Below are 20,531 nucleotides of genomic sequence, written 5' to 3'. Positions count from 1 at the left end.
AGTACTTTTTAACGTGTGTAAAATCCCTCAGTCATCCAGGTAGAATTCAGGGCAAAAGGAGAAATAATAATTGAAATACATCTGTAAAGTGGGACTAAACACCTAAACTCGTCCCGCAAACGCATTTCAAACAGACCAAAACGGGGCAGTGTATACCTGGAGACGAGAGGGAGAGGAAAGGAGGGGCAGGATATAAGGAACATTGTGATTGCCTGCCCTGCAGACTGGTGATTGTACTCAGAAACCCCTGGCTGTAATCAGGGCAGTCCTGTGTGATGTCACCAAGTACTTGAAATTGCAGTGTCCTCTGGAGCCAGGACACACTCATATTTATACATTTTGAATACAAAGCTGCAAATATGCACAGTTTGCACTAAAACTGCCCCCCAAAAAGGGACTGGAAACAGTAGACAATGCTATTTAAACACCTTATACACAGTCAACATATCATGTTTCAATACTTTTTAATGCGTGTAAAATCCCTCAGTCGTCCACGTAGAATCCAGGACAAAAGGAGAAATTCAATTTGTCAACTGGACTAAACGTTTGTCCAGTTGACAAATTGAATTTCTCCTTTTGCCAAAACTTTTTAACTGTAGCTCACAAGAATCTCCTCTTATTTGGTCAGCCTCTGCTCTGAGTGAGAAACAGGCAGATCTAACCAGATTTAACCAAAGGGAAGTATGAAAAAAAACTGTAAATGCTGTCGTTGCAAACTCTAAGAAGTGATGATGCATATGGATTCTTGTATTTGGCAGTTAGTGTTCATCAATGTGTGTAAAATATGCACCGTGAAGTGAATCCTACAACCATAATACTTCAAACTAAATCAGAATATTTCACTATTACAAACTTAAGAATTGGATTTAGGATTTAAATTGACAAAAAAAACTATCTGAAAACTCTAAGGAAAAGATGCTTGTCATACCCTGAACTTCTTAACTTTACATTTTCCAAAAACAATATTGTTTCATGGCTTGTCACATTTACTGCAGTGATATCTCACTTGCACCTAAAACTCCATCTGCCTCTTGCTGTTCTCCGCCAAAACTAAAACCATTTTCAAACTGCTGCTGGCTCAGATGGGGCTGCTGAACAGTGAAGTCTGCAGCCCCCAAAGCTTAGCCCAAGGAAACTCATGGTCTTTACACGTGGCTGAGCAGTGCAGGGGCCAGCTGAATCTCTATTCGCGGCGTTTACAGGCGCTTATTCAATGTGTAATTAAAATACTGAGCTACACTGCCATGGCATTTCACAGTCTGTGGTAGAAAACACCAACCCAACCACTTTGGGTCAATAGCTTTTTAATCAGACCATTTGCACAAACTTGGCAGAAATGAGGACTAAGAAGCTAAAATACTGGACTGGATGGAGTGCACATAAGTTATAGTAATTACATTGGGCTAAAAGGTGTTACATCTTGTGAGAAGGTCTTCCTCTATCGCTAAAGTTTGGACTCTATAGGCAGTTTCAAAAGTTTAAGACAGTTACTAATGATTTACTGCACAATAGCCACGATGTGTAATTAATCATGCTGTAGGTTTTCATTACATCAGATGAAGACAGGCTCAATGGGACCACAGGGTAAAAAGGTGGAGACAAAAGGACGGCAAAATGGTGCATGCATGACTTTGTTTCAGAAGGTCAGATAAAAACGTTACCCAGTGGGACCTTTTCCAATGGTATCTTGAACTTGGACAATGTAAATCACCATGGGGACGTTAATAAAAAGTAATACATTATTCCATTGTTGACTCCTTCTGGTGACAATTTGTAACTAAAAAACTCAGCTATGACGAAAACCACTCTGAGAATTTTGACATTTTGATTTTGTTAATATTCCAAGTCAACACATTAAAACTAGTGAGAAATTTGAGTCAATTTCAAGCCATTTTAAGCCATTGATTTTGGACCAAACTGTGAAAAAATTGAATTGTAAAAGCTTCCACTGTCTGTATCACTGAGAGAGAGAAAAATATTTGGAGACAGAGCATAAAAAGTCAATTAGACAAGGCAAAAATGCTCATTAATAAGAAGCTGTGAAAATGACATTCAATTTTTGTTATTGTGTTACTTCAAATTTCAAAGTGTGAAATCTGATTATAAAAGAAAAGTGATTGTGCATATGGGAGACCAAACAATAGGCACATCAGAGCTAAATGCTAATGAGCGATAATATAATGATAAAACTCAAATGTTAGCGCTACAGGAGGCGACTTGTGTGGCGCCTCCTCTGTCACTCAAAGACCCAAGTGTGCCCCCAATGTAGCGGAGGGGGAGTCGATTAACAAGGCAAATAGCTTCTTCCTCTTATCTTCCTCGGAGGGAGCGAGATAAGGGCCAATGAGAGAGGGTCTAGGGAGGCCAAGTGTCTCCCCCTGGGCCGACTACGAGAATGGAGAAACAAAGCCAAAGCGCGTGAACTCCGGGGATCTTGGAGGGTTTCCAACAATAACTAACATGCGGCAATTCATTCAAAAAGCCTCAGGGACGGAGGGTGATTTTGTTTGTAATTATGCGTCAATATAGAGTCTACAGGAGGAATTGGGGATTTAGAGGTAGAATACACTGTAGATATTATACAAAAGTCTATTTAACTGAATTCAACATCACAATCAATGTCATCATAACAAAAATAACTGTAAATATATTTGTAAAGTGGGACTACACCTAAACGCATGCACATTTCAAATCGACCTAAACTGGGCAGTGTTTACCTGGAGAACTAAAGGGGACGGGAGGGGCATTATCTGGACATATGAGGAACATTGTGATTGGTCAAACAGGTATCCACACTTCAAACTCCGCTCCTGCAGACTGGTGATTGTACTGGGAAACTCCTGGCTGTAATCAGGGCAGTCATGTGTGATGTCACCAAGAACCTGAAATTGCAGTGTCCTCTGGAGCCAGGACACACCCATATTTATACATTTTGAACACAAACCTGCAAATATACACAGTTTATACTAAAACTGACCCCAAAACAGACTGGAAACTTTAGACATGCTATTTAAACACCTTATTTACAGTTTATAAGCAACCAAAGTTGATTTAGTGTTTAGTTCCACTTCCAACTATGTGTTTAAGAGTCAAAATGTACGACTTTTGCAACTTGGCAGACTTTAGATCCAATAAATACCAACCTATAAATATGTAATTTTAGTTTATACACAAAAATTCACATATTTCCATTTAACTCCTTAATTATTGAACAGCAGAGTCCACTGAGAGGGTAGAAAGTCATAGAGATTCCTTACAAACATTGCATCATTGGTGGTAAAAGCAGGCTTCATAACTGCTGTTCTAGCTGCAATATTAAACTTTAATTTCTTTAAAATGTTTTTTATGTGTAAATATGTCACAATATACCATATATATTGGTGTTGTCATAAGTAAATAAGGAAAACCTTCACTGCTACATGCCAGCATGGTGTAATCCTCAAAGTGCCTTCATTTTTTGAAAGCTCATAACACCTTCACTAAACTTCCAATTCAACTTTATTTATAGAGCACTTTAAAACATCACAGTCAACCAAAATGCTTTACACAAATTAAAGCAACTAGAGACCATTAAAAACATGAGAAAACAAGAAAACAGCAATAATGAAACTCTTCAAACTGAGATAAAAGGCTATAAATAAATAAATAGCAGCAGGAGCATTCTACAGTTGAGGCACTGAGGGTATGTAGAGCATTAAAGTAATCTACTTTTCAAAGTGAAAGTTTTGGCAATATATAAGTAATTTTACTTTGGCAAGTTGCCTGAGCTGGAAAAGGTTAACACAACAGCATTGACCTGTGCACCTGTGCATCAAGTTTGAAACTAGAGTCCATTTTACACCTGACTGTTACAACAGGGCTCATGGCTCACGGAGCCCAACTGATCATATTTGCTCTCAGAGCCAGATATGCAGTTAACCAGCCTTCACAATATAGCAAATACCATTTACCAAGGTTCATACAAACTCCTTCACCTTTCAGACAACTTTATAGACACATCTCATGATGACAAGGGCTTTGAAGTATTTTCCAAGACACACGACAGGAATACTAAGGCTGAGGTGTACAAAAACAAGGCTTAATAATTTGTAATATATGATAATGTTTTGTAAAGTATGTATCATCAAAGTGTCACCAAGAACCAGAACGATAAGCCTAACATACAGTCAACAAAGCTGAATGCTTCCAACAGAGGCCTTGTTGTAAACGTGGTCTTAGTCTGTTGCATGCCTTGTATATCTGCTTGTATAGCTGCTTGAGCTGGCAGTGGTTCAAATGTTAAGCAGGATGAATATATAGAGCTATAGTAACCCACCGCAGTCTCTGTGTGTAAGCGGCGTACAAAGATGGAGGACAAAGAGGGGGACCGTGAGATGGTGCAATTACACAGTCTGTCAAAGCAAGAAGCCAAGAAGAGCTCCATTTCTGCACATTAGCTGTATGCAGTGTGTGGAAGTCAAGGCCATCGGAACTATTTGGAATGATAAAAGGACGGACAAAGAGTCATAGAGTATCTGTGATCCTGTTGACCAAACCAATTTTCTACTTGTCAAAGGGACCAACATCTGTAGAAAGAGTGCTTATAATGTACTAGGGAAATGCACCAGCTGCCCAGCAGCCCATAGGGAGTCAGTGAAGGGTCCTACATAGTGTGAACACAGTGTGCAAGGATGAAAATTTACATGGGATACATAAGACAGCATGCCTTATTAGAGACCAGTGTTTCTGTTCTAGTAATAATCCTATTACGTCAGATAAAATGCGGGTTTCACAGGCAATACATTTAGAGAAGGCCTCACCATGTACTTTAAATATGTATTGAAGCATAATGTAGGAGTGGGTGATATATTTATTTGAATTATATATGAGACTATCTTACAGCACTCGTCATAAATGCGCTAAAACGTGCCTGTAAACGTGAGTGGATTGTAAAATTAACCACAAAGTCATTATTTTTGAGAGAGATTATAATGCAAATAGGGTTTATTTTTGATCTGCTCTTCTTATTAGTTTTTATTTATCTACCAAACAAGGTCATTAAAATATTTGGCACAATCTCTTACCTTGAAAAAATTAGTTAATTACACACACACAACAGGGAACACAACTAAACACCAAACAAAATACAATGTTTGGTTCAGTTGCGCAAAGTAAAGCTCTCATGAGCTTTAAACCATAGAATGTGGTTATCTTCTCAAAAACAAACTGGGAGTTGTGTTTTGATTCATTCACACATTTGAGTAATCCTTTATTATTAGTCTGCCTACATCTCCAAAGCTCAGAATGGTCTGTTCCACCAGTAGTTTTCAAGTTAAAGGCTTAAAGGAATCTGCATATCATTAATTAATTCCCTTTTCAAAATAAAACCAAAAATAAGAAAATGACAAAACAACTATTTTTTTCATTATTTGTCTCTAAAACCAAAATTTAAAAAATTGGATAATTATTAGTTTTTTCAGTTTTACGTTTTTTGTTTCCGTGACTTAAACTGCAATGCCGGACTTTTGTGCCGCATATGGACTGAATCAGGACTAAAACATGACTAAACCAGGATTGAGCCAGGACTGAGTCTTGGGACAGGCCCAGAGGTTCACCCACATAGACTGTCGGGTAATCAGGACTGAGACCAGGACTAAGACTGGGACCAGACCAGACCAGGACTGAGACCGGTCCTATTTCAGTCCTGGTTTATACCTGGTTTAGCCCTGTTTTAGTCCTGGTTCAGTTTGCGGTGCAAAAGTCCAGCATTGCAGTTTAAGTCACGGAAACGAAAAACAGAAAACTGAAAAAAAAAAAAAAAAAAAAATCGTTATCCATTTTTTCATTTTGGTTTTGGAGACAAATAATGAAGAAAATAATTGTTTTATCATTTTCTTATTTTTGGTTTTATTTCGAAAAAAGAATGAACAAATGATACACGGATTTAAAGGCTTTACCTTTAATTCAGTAAAGGACTGGAATCATACAAATGATTCTAGTGAAGGTGTACGGAGTTTAAAAGAGTATTAAGACATGGCATGACAAGATGAAACAGAGTGTTTTCTGTTTGAATGAAGAATGCAGCCTAATATGCAGGGTTTGTGTGTTAAACATGTGAATGAAACAAAACACAACTCGAGGTCCATGCTTGCGATGAGGATGCAACATTCTAACATAGATCAGAAAATAGCGTAACAAGGGCCCTTTAAACACCCGAAAGAACTCAATCCTTTCACAGGATCTTATAAATAAAGCATCCATTACTGAATTAACAGAGGAACTTTATTTGTTTGGTTCACAAATGGTGGCATTTGTTTTCGCCTTTACAGATGTCGTAGCAAAGGACAGATGTCTTTAGCAAACAGCTCTTATTCACTTTTATAGCCTTGTCTTATTTCCCTTCTTGACGTGAGCAGTGATCCAAACAATTATTTTATATCTCCGTGACCTTTAAATCTCAGCGTACACAGTTGGCTATTGCACATCGAAGTATGCAGAACAGACTAATTTAATTTGAAGTTAGCACCAAACGGACACCTCATAACTTTTAATGGGGTTAACGCAGGGTCATATATTCACTTGTGATGGTTAAGGTTCGAATGGGGCTTGGGGAAAGCAGTGACGTCCTCTTATAGATAGAGAAGCATGTTGGAGTGTGTGTTTTCTCCATCTTCTGAGTCACTGAACAGCAGTTTAATCTGAAATAGGATTGGTCACTCAGGCTCAAAAGGAAACCCAACTCCCTAAGTGTACAGATAAACAGAATAAGTCACAGCTCACTTGCTCAGAGATAATAAAGTACTCGCATCCTTCAGCTCCAGAGATAAGTCCACCAAACTCTACACAACTTCTGCTTTACAGGATGCAAAAAGACAATGCAACTTTCATCAAATGTATTGCCTTAAATATGAAGACAGACTTTGGGATGTGATCAGGTGTCACACATGTTAACATAACACAACGATGACAAAACAATTCCATTCTTCTAATCAATAAGTTAATAATCCTAACATTTCTGGTCAAACAAAGCTTAGTGGCATCATCTTGATTTGGGAAACAGAGTACATAGATCTACATCAGGAGTCTCCAACCTGTAGCTCTGGACCAACCAGTAACTTTCCACCTTCCAAGGGATTTCTGAATTACACGTATTGTGCTGAATAAGTAAAATTTGATCGATGAAATGCCTTTTACCAGCGGTGAAGTGTTTTGTTTTTTTGTTTTTTTAAGTAGGGGTACGCGATTTGTGACGTCATTGATGTGATGATACAAACATAAATCTTGTTATTAACATTAATGCCATTCATAATCACCTACAGAATATAAATCATAAGCTACAACACATGAACCAGGACTGAATCAGGACTAAACCAGGATTTAACTAGGTCTAAACCAGGTCTAAACCAGGACTAATCTTGGACTTAAAAGTTGTATGGAGGATTTTTTTTGTTTCAAATTGTCAGTGATAGATTATAGAGATGCAGTAGCCTTGTAATTATGATGACCAAAAAAAAGAGAATAAAAATTCATCAACATGGTGGGGCTAAACATTTGCCAATAGATAACGACACTGACTCGTTATCTGTGAGCTGATAGGCTGTCAATCAAACTCCCTACGTTTCTGTCTACGTTTAACTGACTTGCCTGCGCGCTGCCATTATGTGGTTTACGTACGACTGTCACGCAGTCCACAGACGCACAGACACTGTTTACTCCACCAACGCAACAGTTCTTAGCGGCTTTTTTGACCTATATCTTCCTCGCAGTTAGTACAAAGTTTGTTGCAATGGCGACAAGAATCCAGCAGCAGTTAGCCGCAAAAGAAAGTCCGTTTTTGAGGTTGCTGAAAGAAGAAGACAAGGGGAAAAGCAACGAAGCCAAACTAAGGTGATTCTTGGAGATTCATTCCAGCGATGGCGCGACTGAAGCAGACGCAGGGTCTAAAGACTGACGCACTGGTCGCCAAATTACTCCTTATTATGAAAACGTACTTTATTTCCAAGAGCTAGACAAACATTTTTCAGGACAAGGCAAAGAAAGAGTCCGCTTGCAGCTGCGTGTTGTAGTAGTAGTCTGGCGTAAGGAGGAGGAGGGAGGAGGCGTTTCTACGTGTGGGGGGGGTTCACGCATGCGCAACATTTGAAAAAGGAAAAACAGTCGCTGGATTTCTCATTCCTTGGAAAATCCTCTATACAACCTTTAAGAATGAGAGAGAGAAGCCCATACCCGCGGAGCAGGGTGTCCACAAAGCGCCATCGGGCAACAGCTGAGCTCTGTGCCGGTCCTTTCGCCTGCGGTCACCTGGCAGTCTACGTAGAGTGCACCTCCAGGTCCTCCCTGACACTCAATCCTTGTTCTGTTTTAGTCCTGTTTCAGTCCTGGTTCAGTCCTGGTTCAGTCCTGGTTCAGTCCTGGTTCAGTCCTGGTTCAGTCCTGGTTCAGTCCTGGTTCAGTCCTGGTTCAGTCCTGGTTCAGTCCTGGTCCCTCATGTGGCAGGTCACTAAAGGACAGTACTGCAGATATCATGAGCCTGTGCAAGTTGTTTTCACCATTGCCAGAAGCTCCAATTTGACATTTAAGTTGTAGCTATTTTATATTTGTTAATTTTTTTATAGCTCACGTCAGGAGAAGTGGGTGGAAGGTGTACCCCCGGGTGCCACGCCCACTACACCCCTGCCTTTTACCACTGTACATGTCATTTTGATGGCTAATTTTGTGCAGTAATAAATGCTTTATGTTTATAGGCATCTAGCTGTACCTCATCTAAGGCTCACTGTGTTTCTTTTATGTCATAAATTTCTTGTGACTGCTAACAACTAGTAGCTCTCTGAAATTTTTGTTTTGTAAAAGTAGCTCACCGGAAAAAAAGGTTGGAGACCTTTGATCTAGATTAACATCTTTTAGTCCATGTTCAGCTTTCTTCATTAAGTCAAATGCAATTAAATGACTTCCACTAAAATAAATCATTATTGACCCCAATGGCTGGAATTAGCATCTTTGATTGCATCTTTGTTGTCTGTTCTCACCATAACCAGGCATAAAAATGGAATCTGACAGATACTTCTTTGATTATCTTGCCTGATAACCTGCCCAACAAACCGTCTGAGATTTCCTGCTCAGCTAGTTCCATAACTGACATATCCTTGCTTCAGTCGTTCATTGAAGAGATTTTTGAGTCTGTGCCATACAATATGTTCCCACAACATCATAGTTTAAGTCTGTTTACAACCACTAACAAACCGTTAAGATTCCAGACTCTTCGTGATTGAACATGTCACCACAGTGGAAAAGTCATACCTGATCGTAAATTAACCACTATTAACAAGTGTGGACAGGTATGGCATGAATTATAGCTTTGATTTGTTGTCAGCTGGGAGGACAAATATGCATTGAAGAGGCGAGAATTGTGGGAAAATACACAAACAAGTTGTAAGCAATCAAGAAAATCTAAAAAAGGTAGGAAGGTGTTATATGCTACACTAAAATGCTTTTTGTATTTGATCATAATGTAATAAATCTGTCACTCTACCATCCCTTCCTCTAAATATTCACAGTTGGGAAGGTAAATGATCACAACAATGCCTGTAAGACATTATTTCCCAAAGACTGGATTGTGACCCTCAGGTGGGTCGCAAGAGATTTTTTTTTTTTTGGGGTTGCCTTGTCACGATCTGCATGTAGGTCTGCAATATACAGCTCCAGTGTTTCCCACAGCACTTTATAGTTAAGGCAGACGCTTTGACAACAAGTGGCTCCTGGCCTTGACTACATCCCTCTGAACCACGTGAATCCTTGCGTGAATCCAACTATGGTTGACCGCGCACTGCCTTGCCTAACCAATTTTCTGTGGGAAACACTGAGTTCTGACACTGATCTGCTGTTGCGCTCTCCTCCTGCATCCCGGACTGGAACGCGCTACAAAAACACAGACAGGAACATCTATCTCATTAGAAATGTTAACATATTAACATATATTATAATCTTTTTGTAATTATTTTATTGACTATTTTGTTCCAATATTGCTGGTTCAATTGAATGTTGAAAAGAATGGGCTACTTTTAATGTCCAAATAGGCGACTTATGAATCCTTTTATTGCTGGCTCAGTTACTGTGTTTCATTGTTTAACACTTGAGTAATACTAATTGTTCAGAGAGACACGATCACTCAGTCAACAATAAAATATCCTCATTAATGTTCAGTAATGGTCAAATCCACCTTTATTTTGTGTTTTATAAATAATGTCTATTGACTTGGGTCACAAAGGTTTGTGACATTTAAAATATGGGTCCCCAGAAAAAAAGTTTGGGAAACACTGTTGTAAGAAGCTTAAAGGTAAACATTTGTGGAGACGGATCCACTACTTAGTTTGACTGGAAAGTTTCATGACATTAAACTTATCTCCATGGAGACAAGCAGGCGAGACCACCACTGTGGAGAGGTGACCCTGCACACAGTAAGATTCTTGTTTTTCTACGTTTTTTTTTTAGCCAGATAAAAATGAGAAAAACAACCTCTGTACAGAACACAATCAAGGTATGTGTGCCGCTTTACTGTGGAACATTCCAACGAAAACAATTACATCTCAATGCACTTCAAAAGGACCCAGACGTCACCTGATTGTGCTGTTTGTAAAGGCTACAGAGCACTTTTAAAGGAGACAACTTAAAACAACTAGGGGGAAATCCAACTGGTCGTCAACATGTGTAACGGTTAAAGAATTTAGAGCCATTATCAAGCGTAGACAGGCATGACACAAGTTATAGCTCGTGTTTATTGTCAACTCACAAATACAAGTCAAGCATGTAGTAAGAGTTATGCGGGAATTGTGGGAAAATACATACACAGGTAAAAAGTCATAAGGAAAATCTAAATTAAACTGTTGATGTGCTTTGTTCTTGCTTTTAGACTAACAAATCTCCCAGTATGTGATCTTTCTTTAAATATTGGACACAGTGGGGAAGATAAATGATCACAAATATGGGAAGTTTAAAGGAGGCGACTTAAAACTTGAAGACACCCGGGGGTAAAGCCAATCTGTTTTTGTTTTTCTAAGCCTTTCTAGCTAAAAATAAGGAAATAACCAAGATAAATTCAAAACACAAGTCAAATGAATTGCGGTGATGTTTTTTAATAACTTGGCCCCATACTTTCTTCTGCCCTCAAACTCCTCCCATTTCCATTTCAGAGCATAGATTACACCAGTCGGGGAACAGATAAAGATAGATCTCCATGAAACTCATTCTCTCCGGTTGGTAAATAAGCTACAGAGGGCTGACCGCGAGTGAATGTGTAGATGTATAAGACGCCTTCACTGGAGCTCAGCGGGGAGGACCGGAGAACGCCAAAGGGAGGAGGGCGCAAGGTTGTTTTTCTCCGTGCACGCCTCGGGCAAAGCCAATTTTCTCAGCGAGTGAATGGGATTTCTTAAGGATAGGCGAGAGAGGACTGGAGAGAGAGGCTGGTGTACTGTATTATCTCCCGTGTGCATAGACAGTGGTTGGCAATGACCTGTGGATAGAACTACAAGCCTGGCCAATGCTCTTGTTAGATCAATAAACTTGACAGGTTTTATTTTATGATTTATACGAGGGTTGTCAGGAGTATCAAAAATCTGATATTATTCGATATAAAACTTGTACTGGACTAGATACTAACTTGAGGAGGTACTGATATTAAAAAAGTCATATTCACAGGACAGAAATGAACCTTTCCTCAAGAGTTTTAGAATGAACTTGAGCTGTATCAGAGCACATAGACCCTCATGGACAACTGAGAGATATAAAGACACAGATATAGAGCCACATGGTAATATAAAAGACAGCACTAGTATTTACTGTTGAAATTCAAATTCTATGTAAGAAAATTCCTACATTTTTTCATTCTCATTATGGTTTATTTTGTACGATCATAAACAATAAACTTCTGTGCTTTCTTTAACATTATTATTAGTTTGTATGACCATAACAAAACCAAAAAAGTGCTTAGATTCTTTCATTCTCACTGTGGTTTATTTTGTACGATCATAAACGATAAACTGTGGTGCCTTCGTTAACATTACCATTAGTTTGTATGACCATTAAAAAAAAATAATTAAAAAAACAAAAACAAATCTAAGCTGAGATCTTTTAAAAGAAAAAAAAAAATGAAGATAAGAACTAAGAAAAAAAGTGATTGTATTTCTGTTCGAGGGGCTAGTTTAAGGAACGACCTCAGTGATGATTTTAGAAAGTCCAACACTGTAAAAGCCTTAAAAAAAAAAAAAAAAAAAGTATAAAGCATTATGTTTTGAAAGATATAGAGCTCTGAAATGAATGAATTATGCATTAAATTTTGTTTGTTTTAATTTATATTTTGTCTCTTATATGTACAACGAGTAATAAGTGAAGTTGTAAATGCAAACTTGTTCATGTGCTGCTTTCTTTCTTGGAATCCTGTTGTTGTTTAATCGGGTTTGGTACTTTTGCTTCAGCTTGGACCTGTTCTGTCATGATCCATGTAGTTGTGATCTGTTTTGTTTTTGTTTTGTAGTGCTGCAAAATGACCCCCAAAAAAGAAAAAGAAAATCACATTCTATTGTCAAAATAAAGACGTTTTTTATTTTCTACAGTCTATTTCTTAGTATCAAAAAGTATAGAATGTTAGTACCATGACAGTGATTTCAGTGTCACCATAAAATAAAACTGGGTTCTACAACAATTGATTAAAGGTTGGGAACAACTGAAGATTGTCTGATTTTTTTTTTCAATAATCATACTCTAAGAAGGCAGGACAATGTGTACCTTGTACTGTTAATCTTGTACAAGTACAAGAGTAATCCATGTGGGTGTCAGAAGTCGGAGGATAGAGGCTTAAACAGAGGCTTAAGCATGTACTTTAGGAAGTACTATAAGTAATTAGAATATGGAATGAACTGGTAAATGGTTCTCTTAGAGGCCGCAGCATTTTCTGGAGCCTGTGATCAATACAAGTGTTCGTGTTCACTTTATGTTTTGATATTTTTTGCCTTCAATTAGTATCACACTCCCAGGGAATGTTGATGTCATCAGCGGCAAAGTATCAATATCTGGAAAATGTATTGGAACTGTTAAAAGGATTGTGCACTGTATGACTAAAAAATGTACACAATATATATTTTTCATTTTCAAGCTCCTTGGCATTGCTCAAGGACACTTCTGTGTATCTCGAGTGAATTAGGAGTAGCTATGTGGAAGACATTAATAATCCTGGGCAATCTGGGAATCAAAGGCTCGACCTTCTGACTTTCCTATTTGATATTTTGGTCTCGGTGCTTGATAAGAGATGATTTTGCGACCCTGAGTGAAACCTCACCTCCAGAAATGAATGAACACAATGTGGGGGGTTGTCAATCAAATCCTATAAACAGATTTGTTATTAATAAAATACTGTTGTTGTTTTGTCATTGCTCTACCTAATAATTTCTGCTAATTTTGTTCACAACATGAGCCTACAGCTCCAAACTACATCTACGAGTTTTGGAGTATAACCTCATATCCTTGTGATGAAAGCCCTTATTTTGTTCAAAAGCCCTGAGATAATGAGTCTCCATTGTGGCGCGCGGTCCTTCACTCAGTCCATTTCAAACAGTCTTAGTGAAGGGTAATTGTGCGATCTGATCATGAAAGCTACATCACAAAGACGATGAATACATGGCTGATTGCAGAGCAGAGAGCAGCAGAGATACGTGCTCACACTTTGGAGCGCTTCATGGAGGCCAATCAATTAGCACAAAGAACTGGAGCCTGGATCTGACCATCTCTGCCACACTGTGAGATCTCATGTCAATCATCAACACAAAAGATAAAAATAGAAATGTACTTACCAGGTAAAAGTTTAGACTAACACTAACGTGTTTATTTTTTCTTATGTTTTGACAAAATTTGATATGTACAAACAGAAGAAATCAAATATATGAAGTAGGATGAAAGGAGAAAAAGCAAAATAACTCCACTATAAAGATGTTCAATATATTTTATAACCAAATCCTCAAATTAGCTACCTTTGCTTTGTCGAAAAGAACTTTTTTTCTTTACTAAATCAGTCCATATATCTTGCTTCATGTATTTGATATCTTCTGTATGTATCTAAAATGTAGAAACTAGTAAGAAGAAAAAAAAAAAAAAAAAAAAAACATTGAATGAGAGGATGTGTCCAAACCTTTGACAGCACCACTGTAGGCTACCAGACCAAAACAAAGAGTGGCTAATTTGAGGATTTGATTATAAAATACAGTATAGATAAAAAAAAATTTAAAAAAAAAGTTTAGTAGTCAACTTTTTCCATATATCTTACTTTATATATTAGATATCTTCTTGTTCTTCTTCTGTATATCAAATGTCGAAAGCAGAAAACATATAGAAAAACATTGAATCACACTGTATGTTCAAACTTTTGACTGGTGCAACAGTTTTTATTTCTTTATGTATCCTGTATAGTTCCACTGATATTTGGAATATAATGTTTAGAAAGTGCTGGAGTACATCAACTATCCTGACTCATATTGACCTAAATGTAATGATAGAGTCTTAAAAACTTAGTCAAAAACTGTTAAACAAGACTTCTAGACCAACCGTGTGTGTCTGCTTCCTTAAATCAAGACGAGACAAAATCTGAGTAATTGAAACTCATACGGAGCGCAGACGTCTCACTGGTACACTGACTATCCCTTTAACAAAAGAACCATAAAATTATATTATTGTGTAAGTGATAGAGTTTCTATAGGAAATGTTTCCACACAAAAAAGTTATTCTTTGGGCCATCAAATTTGAGATGCTCTCCTACTGATACCACATACAGCTTGCTAAAATCTTACGATCAGTATAAAATGTCATAGTTCATTGGTCTTCTTCAGCTGTATATCTGCCGTTACCTTGTCTACTCTCTGCCTCTCAGAAGAAGTTTTTCAGATGAGGATGTTAAAAGCCTGCCAGTGGGACGCGAGCTGTCTGCAGCACTAGTACTTTTGCTGATCAAATTTTCATCAAAATACCAAGTCCCTTTGAAATGGAGTAGGGAAGAAAGTTTCACACCCAGATATAAAATGATACTTTACTCTGCGTTCTTGTTGATATTTTCCAGTCTCTATTGGGTCCATTTTCCTTGTAATAAAAGGCAGATGGTTCTGATGAATAGACTAAAGCCGAGACTGTCTTTAGGTTGATTTAAATTTCAGAGTTTCTCAGGAGGTTGGCTCTAATCTCCAAACACAAGTTACATAACAGTTTAATTAGTCTATTTTATTATCAGCAACTGGAGGGTAAAGTTTCTGTTTTGATGTTGGTTTTCAGTGGAGATTCTTGCAAAACACAAAAAACCAGAACTAAATGTACTGGCTGAAAGTGTAATTGGAAAAAGCTGCAGTGAAAAGAGTATGTTATACTTACATCTTACTTATTCACTTAAATTATGCATTTGGATTTAATAAATCCAAGTGTATCTAGAGGGAACCTTTGAAAAGTTCAAAATAGAGTTTATAAGTTTGTTAGCATCTCCCTGTAGTCTCCCATTACTTTCAGAGAATCTATTAACTGCAAGCTAGCAGACAGAAGGTATTTACACAATAATAATTCTTGCCCGAAAATGAAAAATTCAGCTGCTTTTTGAGGCATTTGTTTACACCAGGACACCACTGTTACATCCCAACTGAGTCTCAGAAAAGCCTTAGCTGTAGCCACACAGTAAAACACCAAGAATAGATTATACTAGTACATGTACCTCATTTGAGCAGGTATTAATGCTAATAAGTATAAACTCACAGAACAAAAACAGGTATAAGATGACAGACTAGTATATGTTCATAGACCACTATGGAATATATTTGGAAGTACTATGATTTAATGTTGAAAATCACATTCTATTGTCTAAAAAAGGAGCATTTTTTATTATTACTGTTTTAACGGAATCGGTATTATGTATCAAGTGTATTCCTGAGTATCGAAATCCCAGTTTGAAATAGTATCGCGACAATTAGGGCTGAACGATCACGATCTCAGACAACATGATTTTGGGAGCGTCGAAGTTGTGTTTTTTTTTTTTGACAATGCTCCTAAAGCCCAGTTTAAGAGCTGGGTTTAGTTCTGTGTCGACTCAACGCACACTGCCGCCGTCGCCTTGTCACCGTTGTTTTTGATTTATGGGTTCTGCAACAAGGTTTATGCACCGCAAAGTAATTCACCACCACAACACTAGGAGGCTAGGATGTAAACCTGGTGTTTGTGTAAAGTTTAACATGAACCATCTCCAATGTGACAGAAGCTCAGAACAGACTCAACATCATCAGCACATCCGCTGTCACAGGAAGAACACCTATATTCCACTGAGTCATGTCTTTTAGTTTGACAGAAGCTGACAACATCACCAGCACAAGGAGCCAGCTGTTTTTTTTTCAGCGTTTACAGTTTATGCAAATTAACCATGTGGTTTTAAGTTTCGTTTCTGTAAAATGTAAACAAATGTGCGCAAAGCTGCATTAAACTCATTATTACTCAATGTATATTTAAAGAAGGAAAGCAGAGCACAGGAAATGTCTGTAGAGCGGTGACAGAGAGAATCACAATCACAGCCCTTATTGTCTGTGTAAATTGGGCTTTATGGTCCAGCGTCAAATCATCGGTGAAGGACTCTAGTATGATACAAGTTTCTGTGATGTTTGCAAATGTTCATGTGCACTGAAACTTGATTTGAAAAAAATGAGGATGAAATCAAAATCACAATATCTGCCAGAAAAATGACAATTAAAGTTTTTCTTAAAATCATTCAGTCCTAGCGACAATACTAATTGGCTGTAATATGAATCAGTTTGAGCTGCCCTGTGAAAGTTATACTGAGCAGTCCATTCACTTCTCTGCAATGATATCTGATTATTGTTATCACCATAATAAAAAAAAATATGGCTTTTTGTGAATACCGCCCATCTGCTCACATACACAACCCCGAGCAACAGCCAGAAACATGAAGTGAGAAAGTTCCCAGTCACTTTTCAGACGAAGTTCAACTCTGATCAGCAGTAGTAGCATTACACAGCCATCACCCTCCCTCTCCGCGCTCTTCAGTCACCCAAGGCCACCCATTTGCCATTCCTTGGGCCCATCCATCTCGCTCTGCACCCTGACCCGCGCTGACGTCTCCGGGCCATGATGAAAGCCTGCGACTGATTGACTCTCATTAAAAAGAGAAATGGAGTTCAAGTGACTGTTAAGAAATGATGAGAAAACCACGACCTGTCCTTCATGTGGAGAGGATTATTGCTTCAGATGATCAGACGGAGACGTGTCACCGGAGCTCATGTGGGCCACAGAGCTGAGCTGATAATGAACACTGCGCGCCGGTCTCATGCATGTCAGATGTATAATGCAGTTTTTGTAGCATTTTGAGAGCTAAGAGTTTTCGAAAATAGGTTGTATTGATTGATTTTATTTATTTAGTTATTCGTTTAAAACAAAGACAGCGCACAGGAAACATTAATCACTGAGAAAAGATGCCAGTGTGCCAGATTTAGACACAAGATACTTTCCATCTGCAGACCTTGGGCAGATACACAAGACATTAAAGAGCCTGTTTACATAAAGCAACTCTAACAAGTTTCATCAATAACAGTACAGTATTTCCTTAAAATAACCGCAATCCAATTAATCTGTAAACATTTAAAACAGCCAACATTTATTAAAGGGGCACTGTAACTTTTCTAGAGTGAGGTATGCCACTTTTTTGTCTTTATGTTATTACTTTGCTTGGTATGTTCCTCAGTAGGGCATTAAAAGTTTATTCAACCTTTGCTTCATTTCATTAGATGTGATTTTATTGCCTCAAACTGATCTATACATTATCCTGCTTGTCTCCAGATGAGTTTAATGCCATACTGTGAAAAATTCCAGGCTGAACCGTTAAGTACATCTACATGGAAACTAGCGAGAAAAGTTATGCAGTACAATTTTAAGGCTAATTCCCATAAATACAAAACATCATTATCTTCTAAAAATACTCCAATTCATTATCTTCAATATCCTCTAAAATGTACAAGTATCAGTTTCATCAGTATTATCCTATAATGATGCTGGATTATCCTAAATGATCCTGGACTCTCTCCTCTCTCTACCCAACAGGCTGCAGGGAAGCTACGAATCTGCACCTCCCCAAGAACAAAACTCTCCAAAAAACACGTCACTCCCCCAAAAAAGACATCCCTTTTGCACTTTCGCACTACTTACATTTATTATTTATGTGCATGGGAGTAAGAAACACAATTTAGATTCTTTGTATGTTTTTCATTTGAAGAATTGACAATAAACTTTTTTGAACTTTTTGAACTATAAAATACAATCTGTCATCAACATTGCAATTAAGACACATGTCATCAGTCAAACACAATACGCCACAATGCATCTGCACAAAACAAAGACAACGCAATCAGCCCGAATGTTTGAAGAGGACAAATGTTGACACACCTGCCTGCTCAAAAGCCACAGTCAAGAAGAACCCAGCAGCAGTTGTGACGCCAAAGAGAAAAATATTATCCCAGCATGATTATGTCACTTCACTGATGAGTAAGGGGCAGTATACAGTGTTGTATGTAGTATTAGCAGTAGCCATGTTACCTGTGCAAAGACATGTCAAGTAGTTTACCCAAGTTTGATGAAATATTCTGAAATACATTTTAAAGGTGTCCTATAACGTTTCTGGTGAAAGGTCTACCATCTGCTTGGAGATGTTTCTGCTTTGCTTCAGAAGTTCCACAATAGGGCTTTAACACTTCTATCTCCAGGTGATAAAATCAAACTAAGGCTACGTTCAGACTGCACCTACGAAGTGACCCAAATTCAATTTTTTCGCTCCTGTGTGACCTGTATCTGATCTTTTAATGACAGTCTGAATGACACAGATCTGACTTATTCAAATGCGACCCAGGCCACTTGGATATGTGCTCCGAAAACCGATGCATATCCGATCTTTTGACATGCAATTTCAGTCTGAACGGCCAGGTCACATTCATCCCACCTACACTTCAGGCTTGGAGTCTAGTCAATGTAGGAAAAGTGAGGTCAGCGTGTTAATTAATATTTGGGGGGATCGCTGTATTCAGGCCAAATTGGAGGGGTCTTATCGGAACCAGGTACTTTTTGAAATGATTGCCAAAGAAATGGATAAGCACGACTACGGGCGGTCCAGGCTCCAGTGTCAACAAAAAATAAAGAACCTGCGAGCCAAATACAAGGAGGCTAAAGACTCAAACAACAAAGCAGCCATGGACGTGTAACCTGTCCATTTTACGAAGAACTAAACCGTATTGTGTGAGATAACCCCAGCGATTAGGCTACTTCTGTAAACACTGAGCACGCTCGCTGCGTGTGACGTCGTCGTGTCCTCAAATGCGCATGCAGGACACTTTTGGGCCATTTAAGTTTCACATTGGAGCTCACATACAAGTCGCATCTAATTGGAAATGTGAACGACCTCGCAAAAAAGTTGTGTTTCATAAAAAACCTGAGCATTAGCCCTGCAGTCTGAGTGCAGCCTAAGCTACAGATCAGGTTCAAAGTATTTGTCTGGCAATGAAAACCCCATGAAAAGTGATTGCTTTAATAAACTGGATGTCTCTTTTTGACAGATATGGTCGTATAAACTCTTACATAGTCCAACTTCTTCAATAAAACATGTCTCAAGTGGTGAATTCTTTACAAGTGAAAGACATTGTATATTCATTCTGTTTATATAGCAACATTTTGAGCACTTTCAAGCACTCAAAACAGATACTTTTTTTGAAGTGTTAACTGCTATGGCAACGGTGCGAGCTTTTCATCACTCTGAAACCCATGGATGGTCCAAAGCCTGCATATTGTCTCCCAGTATCATTTACATGTCTTATATTTCTCATAACTTTGTCCTCTGCAGTATTCTCCTTACGACACCTGTCTGTGTACATCTATTCAGGGGCACGCTAAAGCACTTAGCCTGGCAGCACTTGTTAGCCCCCCGCTGCTCTCACTTCAGGCCTTATTGTGCCTGTCAGACAATGTTTCAGCTGCATCATAAACGCTCATTGTCTATCGAACTGCAATTTAACAAAGGATTTTTTATGCAGGTGTTTTGGCAATGCCTGAAATGTAAAATAGGAAAACTGGTTTATGTGAAAGGCTGTATTGGCAGGAGCAGATCAGAGCTAATATCCTGCTGATGTCATTTTCACAGTCTCTTGTCACTAAGCACATTGAACACAGTTGGCTATAGACAGTGCGACGCAATGACTTTCCTCTCATTTCTCTGTATAAATCTCATCAGAGGCAGCCATTTGTCAGCACTCGCACGCCCCATGACAAACTGTGCCCCCTAAGGCTGAGCGGATCCACCTTCTCCACCCAAAACTCGGCAAAGTGCAAACGTGAAAAATGGCTGTTCCAAGGCCACCCCGAGTTCAGCGGTGTTGTCAAAGATGTGAGATTAAATGTGTGAGGAAAACAAAACAACACTATCTCCTGCTCAGGGCTAATCTTTTCACATTATCGGTGTTTGAAGGTGCTTTGGTGGACTCAAATCTCTC

The 20,531-nt window shown here is 38.4% G+C and overlaps 1 protein-coding gene across 1 annotated transcript in view; it reads right to left on the bottom strand.

Annotated features, from left to right (window-relative positions):
• Window positions 1–20,531, bottom strand: part of man1a1 (mannosidase, alpha, class 1A, member 1) — a 152,346-nt gene that overhangs the window by 51,770 nt on the left and 80,045 nt on the right. The window lies entirely within an intron of this gene.

The sequence above is a fragment of the Boleophthalmus pectinirostris genome, unplaced genomic scaffold (genome assembly GCF_026225935.1).
Source record: "Boleophthalmus pectinirostris isolate CB_2022bp ecotype Guang Dong unplaced genomic scaffold, ASM2622593v1 HiC_scaffold_13, whole genome shotgun sequence".
NCBI lineage: Eukaryota > Metazoa > Chordata > Actinopteri > Gobiiformes > Gobiidae > Boleophthalmus > Boleophthalmus pectinirostris.
The sequence above is the reverse complement of the archived record's forward strand: the minus strand, read 5'-3'. Positions and strand labels throughout refer to the sequence as shown.